Genomic DNA, 12456 nt, shown 5'->3' with positions numbered 1-12456 from the left:
GCTTCTCATCTTCTGGATCATTTAAATTACTCCAGAGTATGGGAGGTCATTCTTGTTACTACTTTGTCACTATGCTCTTTTAGTATTTGTAGTTGTATTTTTTTTTTCTCCTCCATCATCGTTTTGGGCAAATCGCGGTTTTTCTTGTTAGTGTTGCGAGAGATTGATTACGGATTAAATTAGAGTTGTGAAATAGTTTTCGCGCCTGTTTATTAGTGTTGCGAAAAATTGATTACGGTTTAAATTAGAGTTGCGAAGAAATGATAATCGCGTTTGTTTTAGAGTTGCGAATTATTGTACCGTGATTGTCTTTTGCAATTTTGATTTGAATTTTTATAGTTATTTTACTGTTATATGTACATAGTAAAATTTATTTTGCTTTTTATTGTTTTAAATTAAATTATAGAGTCATTGTTTTTAATTAATTTTAGAGTGTTAGAGTATTTGAAGTAGCTTTTTGTTCGTACAGTTTTGTATTGTTCATAATAATTTTCATTGAATTTAGCTTTAGAGTTAGTGTTGCGACATTATTTCATCGCGATTTCCAGTTTTACTTTTACTCTTAGTGTTGCGATAATGAATGATCGCGTTTTTTGATGTAGCGTTGCGTTTACAAAATGCCCAAATTCTTCCACTCGGATTCGTGGAAGGTTGTTCCTGCTCCTGGATCACCTGATGCAGCTACAAGAGCTGTTACTATCATCAGCAACTTCCAGCATGGTTGCATTGGACGCGTTGCAATTAGTGTCGCGCATTTTTAAACTTGAGTGCATAGATTAATAGCGTACTTACTTTCGGGAGTTTTAAACTTGACGAAGCACTCTTCGCGTTTGATTTTGAAAATCTCCTATTTCAGAATTAGTGCTAATGAATTAGTGTGAAACAAGCAATGTAGATAATATTCGTAATGTAGATAATTATACAATAACTCTTCTGGTTATTGCATTATTGAGTAGGAAATACTTGTTTTTTAGTAGTCCTTCTGACTACTCTATCGTGATCTTCTTCCAGTGACCCTTCTGGCTACTGTATCGCGATTTTCTTTTCAGTAGTCCTTCTGGCTATTGACTTGCTTTCTTTTTTTATCCAAATGTTTGAGACTGTTTTAGTGGTGTGGAACTTTTGTGTTAAGTTTTTTAAATTATTAATCCAACAAATGTGTTTGTTACAGATTTATCAACTTCCAAATGGATGAAGAAAAGGTGGAAGAACAGTACAAAGGTGGTCATTCATCAGCAACCTCCAGCATGGTTGCATTGGACTTGTTGCAATTAGTGTTGCGTATTTCTAAATATGAGTGCATAGATTAATAGCAGGAGTTTTAAATATGACGAAGCATTCTTTGATTTTGAAAATTTCCTAATTTCGCAATTAGTGCTAGTGAATTAGTGTTGCGAAACAGGATACAGTTTGTTGCTCGGATTCGTGTCGAATGTAGATTTGACAATAGCCCTTCTGGTTATTCTATTGAGTACGAAATGTTTTTTTTTTAGTAGCTCTTCTGGCTAAAGTACAATACACCTACTTAAGGGAGTGAAATATAGTTTCGAACACACGACAGGACCATGTCAGTAAAAATGTTATCGTACTTTAGCTGAACACATATTTGATTGACAAAGAAAACATGCACGAGGAGAAGGAGTTCGAAGAGTACATATGTTCGAGTATATAAATTCGAAGAGTATATATGCTCGAGTGCTCGTATTGGAACGAAACGGAGTAGCAATGTTATACGGATGTATAATGGCGACAAGGTTACGGCTCAGAGCCGTTGAACGAAATGCGTAGACAAAGGAGTCGCGCGCTCAGCGAGGCCTTCATAGCACGTGTGTAACTTTAACGCTATGGGGAAACATAAATAAAGTCAGGGTCGAGTGCCCACACGTCATCGTCCCTCCATGGCGTACTCCCCGACTTGTTCCGCCCAGTAAACGATGGTTGTTCGTTGAACATTAGGCTCGAGCAAAAGTTTAACTGTCTGAGAATCTCGGTCCACCAGGATTTTCAAAGCTATCTGTCGCTGATTTATCCCTCACGCGCGATAAATTCGTTTTATTGTTTGGCAAAATAATTTCTTCTTCCATCACTTGAAATTTTTCACATTTCAAGATTGTAAAATGTCGAAACATTTGGAGCCACTTGGAAGGCAGATTTATTTAGTTTTAATTTTCCGAAAATCTTTCATTTCTATAACAATGGACAAGAATTTGACAAAATTCCTCTCGAAACTTCCTTAGACCGAGATACGTTTGGTTCAACTTTGAACTTACATAGTCACGTGACACGGTTTGGAGGCGTCGAGAATTCGGCAGAAACACATACTCACGTCTAAAACAATCAATACTAACAGAAATATTAAAAATTCACGAAACATTCAGAAATTTCAAGAGAGAATGTCATAAAATTTCCTTTAAGTGTCCGTGCGGTTCACAATCGAATCATTGTGTTCTATCGTCGCCGCAATTAAATCTATCGCAACAATTGGGATTGAAATTGACATCGTCTAGTGAACAAGTTAGAGAAGTTCTCACCGTGTCGCTCGGCAAACTAGGACGAAGACAATTTGCGTTGTCGGAGGACATCTGCTCGTTTGTATAGGCCGAAGGCCTTCTACGAGACTTTTTGTCGTGCACAATGTCGCGCGTTTTGCACGGTTCGGATGATGATGAGCGTGCATAACGTTCGATATTTGCTCGTAGACTCAGCTTTTTACACGTAATGATCGACCATGGTGACGATATTAAAGTGATAGTTACAAGTACAAGATAAACAGGTGTGGCGAGAACCGTGTGCGTTTGCAATGCAACGAGTCAAATCTGAACGTGGAAGCCGACCCCGAGTGATTTCGGTGTGCTTTATTGATCATGATTAATATTCATTTATACAGAGATATATACGGAAATATTCTTTCGATGGGTATCTCAATTCGGAGAATTATTTACGGCTTTGTTACGAAGTTCGCCGGTACCTCGGTGTTTCATAGCCAGGTGTTTGTTATCGCGTCTCTTGCATCGTTAAGTCTACCGATAACAGTATCTGCAGGTGCGTTAATTGACCTAAAAAAGAATCGGTTACTAGTTCGTTCTATTTTCCAATTTTTTTTAAATAAATATAACAAATAATATTGGCAAAAAGAATAGATTTCTAGGAAACAACGGGTGAAACATGTATTACTCTTTTAATTTTCCATTCTTGTTCGATATTCTTCTGACGCAGGATTATTTCAAGTTGTAACACGGGTTTTGAAATACATTTGAATAATTTCGCGAGTCGCTGTATATACTTGCAATTAGTACCAACGCCATTTGGATCCTCTCGAACAGATCGTTATTAATCTAGCACTTGAAAAAAGGCAAACGGCCGTCAAATTTTTTTTTTTTTTTTTTTTTTTTTATCACCACGTTACCTTCGACGTGTGTACATAGGAACGCCATCGTTCCCGGTTTCTGTTTAAGGCCATTTTTACCCGAAGGACACGTGCGTCGACCGATTAAAGCCGGCGCGCAATTATCGCACGCGCGGGACCAGTTCCCGCTATTCCAGTTCTCTACTCTTTCGTTACGTAATCCCGATTGTCGGATCGCATAAATATTCTCGCTGGATCCGTTATACCGTTGCACGCGTGAATGAGCCAACGCAGGCCTTTATGCAACGACCTTCCACCGATTCGAAGCCGTGCATTCATGGCTGCATTCCTCCGAAGCGATTGCTCGCCTTCCAGATGAAACGATCACTTCGCTGCTGATCATCGTTTCATCCAATCCCGAGCTCCCCTCACTTTGCGTCTGAACCGTACATCCGCCTCGTACGCGCGCTTCTTCGAAACGTTTTGAAGCTGTTGTCCAATTGACAGATTTTCACAAGATTCTGGACTTGAATAACAGATCGCGATTGTTGTGAAACGTTCGATCGGTGAAAATCATGTTCCGCGTTTGTAATTAAATTACGAACACTGTATTTTACTGCACCTAAGTAGAAAAATATATTGACGCACGAACAATGCACACATACTTCAAGACAATTTCTTTCGCGTGACCAACTGTTATTTTGCGTCTTCGACTTATTGTTCATTCCATATACATGTCTGAAATTCTTTGTACTTTATCGAAAATGTACTTTTAGATTTTTGTAGTGATGGATAAGTACCATTAGTTTCATTCTGCGATTAATTATATGAATTTTATTGTAAATTTTAGTACGTACAAATAGTGTGTGCTTGTAAAAAGAAGAATTGTTCGTACACCTTTAGAAAAATAACCATTCAAATCATTGTCATTATAAACGCTATAAAAGTCTATAGCACACAATTCATAAGTAGAAACAAAGATGACGTTAGATAGTACAGTTCTTCAGCAAAAAAAAAGAAACAAAAAAAGAAAAAGAAATAAAATATATTGATTGAGAAATCAGGAGGCCACTGTGACGTGTCACGAGTACCGCTATCCTCTCACCTGCGTGAGAGGTGTCCTTCATCGGCCTTGAAGTTCTGTCGGTTTTCCTCAATGACAGCACGGGCTAATTATTCATCCGTGATTGTTCCACATTGCTTTCGTTTCCTTTTCAATTTCACGTCATCTCATTGTCACAGCCTGGCGCCTTGTCTGTCGCAAAACTTCTATTATAGTTCCTTTATTCACTCCAATAAATCTGCGAAATGCTTTTCAAAAGACCATTCTTCTCGTTTCAAAAACAATTCTTGCATTTTGACGTATTTTATATTCGTGTCGTTCGAATTTCTTTTTCAGCATCGTTTTCAATTTTTCAATGGGATTTCGCTTCAGTCATTGAAGCATTCGGCAATGTTTACCTATTATTTTATTATGAGATTTTAGTTCATCGTGTGTCATCACTAGTTTTTCTTAAAGTACCAGATTTTCTTAAAATATTAAAATTTCGTTTCCTTCAAAGGACAATTTTTCATTGATTATTTATCATTGCGAATATAAACTTGACGTTTCAACCAATATCTAACGATAAATGAAAATTTCAAATTTGTATCATGACAAAAAAAAAAAATATAAATTAAATTGTACATCAATGGTCCTTATCTCAGGTACGAATGGTTCAAAAATTGAAGCAAAGTCCTATCTTTAGAGATCCCATGAAAAATTTAAATAAGAAGGAAATTTGTTGCGCCGAGGTTTAATGAAAGAAAGATAGCGTGCATCCGTCTAAGACTGTCGTAATGGCAAGAGCACGCTGAAATAGCCGTGTCGAGAATATTTCAGTAATGTTTATCTCCATCTACATCTCGAAGGACACAGTACAGAGAATGACACGATCGATATCTTGGAATTGTGCTTCGCATTGTATGCAGTTTGCTATAACGGACCTCCAGTTGACAATCAGGCTGACCTTTGTCACGTCACATTCTTTTTATCTTAATCGAAATATATTTATACTCGATAGTTTTCGCTTGATGATGGATTTCCCGTGCGATATTTACCATTTGAAAATCGGTCGTTCGTTGTCGTAGAACCTGATACTGAATGTTACATATTTAAAAAAAAGAAAAACAAACAAATAGGTAGATAAACAAATTTATTCGTATGAAGATTAAGAAGACCACTCATTAATATTATGTTTAATAGAAGAACCAGTTATTTAGATAGGTTCCATTTCTTTAATTGTGTTTGTAAAAACATAAAATTGCGATCTAGTGACAGGCTTATATTTAGCAGCGATAGTATTATTACAGGACGGTCGAAACAAAATGTCGTCATGTAAAAATTAAAATTGATTTCCTGGAAGAAAATAACAAGACCTATTTGTCCTAGAAAAATACTAAAATAGAAGGGAAGATAGAGAAACGCAACAGTTTAATAAAAGCAAAACAAATCAATCAAGAAACACACGTTTCCTCCTTTTTATGTTGCCAGAGTGTCAAGGATAGTTTTTAATGATTAACTGCACACGACACTGAAATCGTGAACTTTAAGGAAACGTTGAGGACACGTCTAGACGGAAATGCTGGCAAAAGGAAGATATCTATCAACCGCGCCGTCCTGCGTTTCGTTACGAACTTTCAGGGTCGACGTGGACGTGAAAGAAAGCCATTATATTTGGGACCAGCGATCAGGGTCGTTGGCACTATTTTTAGACGAATGATTTATTAATTATCATACATCTCTGAATAAGCGTAGTTCCATTATAACTTAAACGCAATGAAACATTTAATGTCTGCATGTAAAATTGTCGTTCGAGTTGATTTATCTATGATAATAGTTTAGGTCGAGCTGGCATTAGTGACGCAAATGAACCTAACCTAACGTAAAGCTTATGCAACGTGGAATTTATCCAATTTCAAGATATTTGATAAAAAAATTTTTTTGATGATTTTTTCCGGAGTTCATATAGGTCGAAGTTCATACGGAAATTATATTCATGTAAAATGATTACTATCAGATATGATCGAACTGTGTGGAAAAAATGTGCGAAATTATACACAGAATGAGCGTACAATGTGTACGAATAGATATGTGTACGAATGCTTGCTCGTGGAATGATCTATTTGCTTATTATGGAAAGTTTTACTTCTGTTTTTATTATTCAAAATGATTATTCTACGATTCGCGTCATCAGTGCGGAAAGGAGAACGGATGTCTCAACGTGAGCAAACATTTAACCATTCCATCTAGTTACTTACGTAACGAAATTTAAGCTTCGACACTTTTCACGTGTAAATGTTAAACGTATCTTCAGCGAACACCGATCTCCGTGTTTGAGCAACCGCAAGGATCAAGCTTCGTACAAGGATTTTAAATGGACTTCTCGCACCATTACTTTTAAGTTGGCGGAATTTTCTAGGAATTTTTTGCGGAATTTTTTCTAGCATTTGCATAAAAAAAAAGAAGCCCAGAAGCAGTTTGCATACACTCGTAGAATCTCGTCGAGTTCATTTCGCGGTCTTTCGTAATTTATAGTAACAGCGTATGAACAGAATTAAAAATGAATCAGTAATGGATTGATATCCTCCTATCGTCACGTTTTAAATTAAAATTACACATTGAAAACCGTAGTCATGAAAAATTTTACTTTTTTTGCCATTTATATTATTACATACATTTAATTTAACAATCTGCAGTTAAAGGATCAAGTAACTAGTTTTGTAGATTTGACAGTTATTCTGTGCTTAATATAAAAAAAAAATCAATTTAGTTAACTAACTATTGTCGTAAGAATATGCATTTACTAAAATACATCTGTCAAAAATAAGGAACTGTATAAATGTTAAAAGTATTTGAACAGTATTGTATGCAGTGGTTACAAAAAGAATTTGAACATCATTTAGTGTATTAGCGTATGAAATTTCGTATCACTTAGCACTACTTCCGTGTAATTACAGAAATTCACTATTATGAAAATAAAGTGCAGACTCTGTTGAGAAACAAGGATTCTACGAGGACGCGAACGTCCTTGATTTAACTACTCTCGAAGGAAGTTGCGGTTTTTTGGAAACGCGATTGTCGTTCCCATCGCGGATGCATCTTAATGCAGCACGGTCGTTGCTGAAATGTGACACAGGACATTGTGGCCATTGTCGACAATGGGGCGTCTCTCCCAAAACACAATCGCTCCGGAAGTCACGTGATTTTTCATCGTTATCGCGATAAAAAGTGAGGAAAGTAACGGCGGATCGTAGATTTCCTTCACTTATCACAGCCACAAACAGTTATTTAACACTAAAACTACCGAAATAGCTAAAATAACAAATGTGTAATTTTTATTTTGGATATTTTATAGGTATTTTTTTCACAGATGTGTATTTTTAAAGATCTAAATAATTTTCCGTAAAATCATTTAAATTAAAGTTTGTATGCCTCATTGTAAAGTTTTCTATTTCTCTTTTTTACTTCAACATCTCTGAAATTGTACGTTTCAATCTAGTATTAAAACTCCTCGAACGAAGCTCGAAACGATACAAAAGGTCCTTGACTAGGTTTATTAATTGCACGAGTCTAATGATTAAGATGTCACGCGATTTCTCTTTCGTCATAATTGTCGTCGATCAAGTTGAGAGAGCGAAAGAGATTTCGAAATATCTTGGAAAAGTTTCAAGACTCTTCAAAATTCGAAACCGAATGAGGAGAAGCAAAGATGGTACGAAGGAAACTTCAGAGTTTCGAGATATACATACATACACGGCAGATGAACCGAACTTTAATCGAATGGAGAACAAACTCGAGACCACATCAGTGTCTGATACCAACGATACGGATTTCGCAATTTATTTCGTTCGCAAGAGATATTTTCGCCTGTGATAAATAAATAAACGAGATATTTTCGCCTGTGATAAATAAATAAACGAGATATTTTCGCCTGTGATAAATAAATAAACGAGATATTTACGTGTTATGGCTCTCGAGTTAGTCTCAATTGAATTTTTGTTCTTATCGATCGCAACGAAGGGTTCAATAAACTCGAGACCGAGAGCGAGCATAGAGAAAGAACGAGCGCGGCAGAAAGGACAAAAAATAAAAAAAGAGAAAAGAAAAAGGAGTGAGAGAGAGAGACTCAGCGGAGCTTTATCTCGGTGTTGAATTATCAACGGAGGAGAGTGATTCGAGCGATCTCGGTCACCCTTCAAGATCTGACCTGACCTCGGATTGGAATTGAACGTCGGGACTTAAAGCGGGCGCGAACACTGCTGTGCAATCCTGACCAATCAGCGAACAAACAGACGCGCCGGGAATAAAGGTGAGCCTAATTGGCACAATTCATATTCAAACGAGGTCCACGTCCTTGACTGTTCATCTCGCGCGCCAACGAAATTGATAACCGTTCGCGTAAGGCGGCGGCAAATTCTGACGAATCAACTATAGCCATGAGATCTGAAGCACTGCGGATCGCTTTGGATCCACATACAGGGTGTTAACGCTGGATCTACCGACGATCGAAGTGTAAAATTTCTGGCAGAGAAATGAAAGTGAAGAGGACAGGAAAGAAATTTACAATGCGACAAAGAGCAGAGAATTTCTGTTTAGAAATCATTCGAGTTTCTGAAAATACGCTATTATAAATATATAAAATCTTCCATGAAAAATTCTGAAATGGTTGTTTTGATCATTCTGGTAGTTTTAGCGCTAAGACTCGAAAGGCTTGCAGGTCGAGAGGAATAACAGTGTTTGAATAGTAAGGTTCGAAGGTTTCAGCTGCAACGTCTTAGAATTCCATTTTGAAAATTTATTTTAGAATTTAGCTTTTGATGTGACAGTAAGCGTGACAACGCTGCAATATAAACATGCTACTGCAGTATAATAATTAAAAATGAGAGTATGAACGTTAGTTGAACAAATTTCTCTTCGTTTGACGAGTAAAAGTTATACTCTCGTAGAAAATTATGATCATCGAGTTGTCGAGTCTGCACTCAAACGTAGATCGCATAAAAAATTGTTCATAACCGAATTTTGATGTTGTAAAAGTGATTGAATTTCCCTGTCGATTCTGAAAATTGCTCATTGCTAATTTCTCGAAACAAAGTAAACTTCAGTATCACGTCATCGTGATACTGAAGAACATCCCTCTCATATTAAAAATACCGTCGCTAAACCATGCGAACAAGCAGTTAAAAGTACGAAGATCATCGCGCAACGATGGGGGAATCACGGTAGAACGATTCGAGACATGCGCTCGGAATTTCCGATAAATCGTGGCCTCGTAGCTTGTTTTTCTCGCGGGAAGAGCGCGCAGAACGACCAGTGTCGAGTGTAGACTGACCTTCCTCAGGAGTCAACGTCCTGACAACATTTGAACGAAATTAAAAAAGAATCACTGATAACGGCGTGGAATGACTGTCGTCGCCGATAACGGAGACGACGGTGGAGGAATATCTTGTTCGTCGTGAGAGGCATTTGAATCTCAACTCCGAGGCGTTTCAAAGATCATGAAGATTTGAACTGGAAAGGCGGAAGTTCTGGAAAATCCTGACTCTTTCGAATAATTGAAATTTCGATATGTCCTGAATTGTATATATATGCATCTTGAAGGAAGTTCTGGAGATTTTATTTTTGTTATACAAGTCTTGTTAAGAAGAGAAAAGAGAAGGAAAAAAATGAAAGATTTTGAAAATCGTATATAAAAAAACTTCTTCTTTATTAAAAATTACGTGAAACTTAGTAAATTCAATTAATAACGAATAATTTTACAAAGACAGTAACTTACAACAATTGGAAATCTCGGTCAATGAAATATTTGCAATTCCGCAATTTATTTTCAAATTTTACAAATTTAACATTTCCAATCTTACGTTTCCAAAGTCAAATCGCACGTATCGTTCGTGCATCTCTCTCGTTGTATTGAAAATAGATTCTGTTTATTTGCCGGGTTTTTCCTGTGTCGGACAAAATAAACTCACGCTGTGCAAACAGCGAGAGACAAAACGATAAACCGGCAATATCGAAATTTGGCCTTGCACGAGTTACCAAATAGGTATATACATATGTACAACGTTTAATTAGTCATCGCTGTTAATAATGACTTTCGCAATTATCGTGTCAGCTGCTATTAGTTTCTCGACACGTTCTGATAAGGCGCCGACGGGTCGCTCTTGTCAGTCCATTAGCTTTTATTTTCCACCTATCGGGGAGCCCACTAAGAAAGTCATGAACTTTGATCGTTTATGTATTCGCGACGAGGTAGTTAATAATAGTAGGTATATTATAAACTGAAGTGACTTTTAGATTTATCATTATTGTTGTCTAGTATTCAAGGATACGAATTGTTTTTATCTAAATTCGAAGTTGGGATTCAAATATTAACGAAGTTGAAATATTAATAAATTAGTTGAAATTCAAATGAAGTTGAAATATTAGTAGATTGCGAATTATCTATATTTATATTGTTATCTGTATTTTCAAGTGTCTATAGAAATTAAAGGAATAAATATTTCGTTAACCAACATTAAATTGTTTTAACAAAATACGCAACTATCGTGCGTATATTGTATCGAAATTCAAGGCACAAATTCAATTACCTTCTGGATATAAATTTCAAAGAATTATTTATAGACATACGTACCTATTTGTTTTATCAATTACAACTAAGATCTAGAGAAGTTATTTCAAGCAAACGTAACCAGAATAGGTAGAGTCAGACATCTTATTCTACTTACGTCTGAATTTCGTTGTTTCTTTCATTCGCGTTAAAAAATGAATAATCACAATATTCTACGAAAATTATACAAATTAGGTTGATAAGTGTTCGAACTTTCGTGTTCATTTTCGTTACTGTATGTGTATAAGTACGTGTGCATATGGAATGTTGGAAGAACACGATTATGAAGGACGTCGTGGCTATGTGTTAGACTGTACGCGAGTCTGAGAACGATGACCATTTTCAAGTAATCGGTACTGACGAAGGTTGAATTTTTCAACCTTCGAGCAGCTTCTAGTTCGCCGCGGATTATCGCGGACGAGATTATCGTCATTTGTTGATGGTATTCCCTACGCTGCAACTTTCACCCTCGCGGTGGAAAAACACCTTTCCCGACATCGTGGCAAGGACGAGGTCGTAAACGAACGTTTTTTCCGGTTTCGTAAAGCTTTTGGTATGTCAATTAAAATACATCTGGTGCGCGGTTGTAACACGCGATTATAGAGTCCTTGGCCGAAGGAACAATAGATTACCGAGACATCGATTAGTGGAAAATTAATTGAATAAGAGATAGTTCGTTCTAGGACAGGAACTGAGATTAAAAGACACTTTTAATTAGAAGCTTTTGTTTCAAAATTTGCGTAGACATTTCGTTTGCTGATGCAAATAATCTATAGTGGGACGTACGCAGAATTAACTTAATCGTAATTACACATTTTTAATTTATTTCCAACTTTCTGTCAGCCTAACTGGGAGAGGTCAAACATATCGAAGTGTCTGTAGATATTGCAAGCCGTTATTATTGTTATTGCCAAGTAAATACTAAAATATTAAATTGAAATTTCTCAGAAAATATGCTTGCGACTGACTAATACATATACGTATACAGCTCGCGAAGATTTCGAAAATATTTGGGAACCGTAGATACCCAAAATTCCATCGGTACTTTCTAAATTTGCCCAGGCACGTTTTTCTTTCGTTGGCATGGTGTAGTCCAATTATTTCGAGCATTGAAGAAAGAAAGAGAGAGAGAGAGAGAGAGAAAAAAATACGCGACCGCGTGGGTCAATAAAAAAGAGACGTGGCTCCTTTGTGACGAAACTTTCCTCTGTCTATACGGGTCGTTATCCGTTGAAAAGCGGCAATGAGCACACCATTCACGAGCCTTGTCCTATAGGGTGTGCCCATGGCAATCCCCTCGACCTACTTTCGCCATCTCTGTCTACTGGAAATCGAAGAGGGTCAGGCTCGATGACAGGATATCCTGCGTTCGTTAATGTGCGTTGCGAACGTGAGAATGTAATTTGCCGGCATCTAATTCCACCATCGTTCTCTTGCTCACATTCTGCGTACACTTCTCCGCTT

This window comes from Frieseomelitta varia, unplaced genomic scaffold, assembly GCF_011392965.1.
Source record: "Frieseomelitta varia isolate USP_RPSP 00005682 unplaced genomic scaffold, Fvar_1.2 scaffold_280, whole genome shotgun sequence".
Taxonomy (NCBI): Eukaryota; Metazoa; Arthropoda; class Insecta; order Hymenoptera; family Apidae; genus Frieseomelitta; species Frieseomelitta varia.
Note: the sequence above shows the minus strand (reverse complement) of the source record.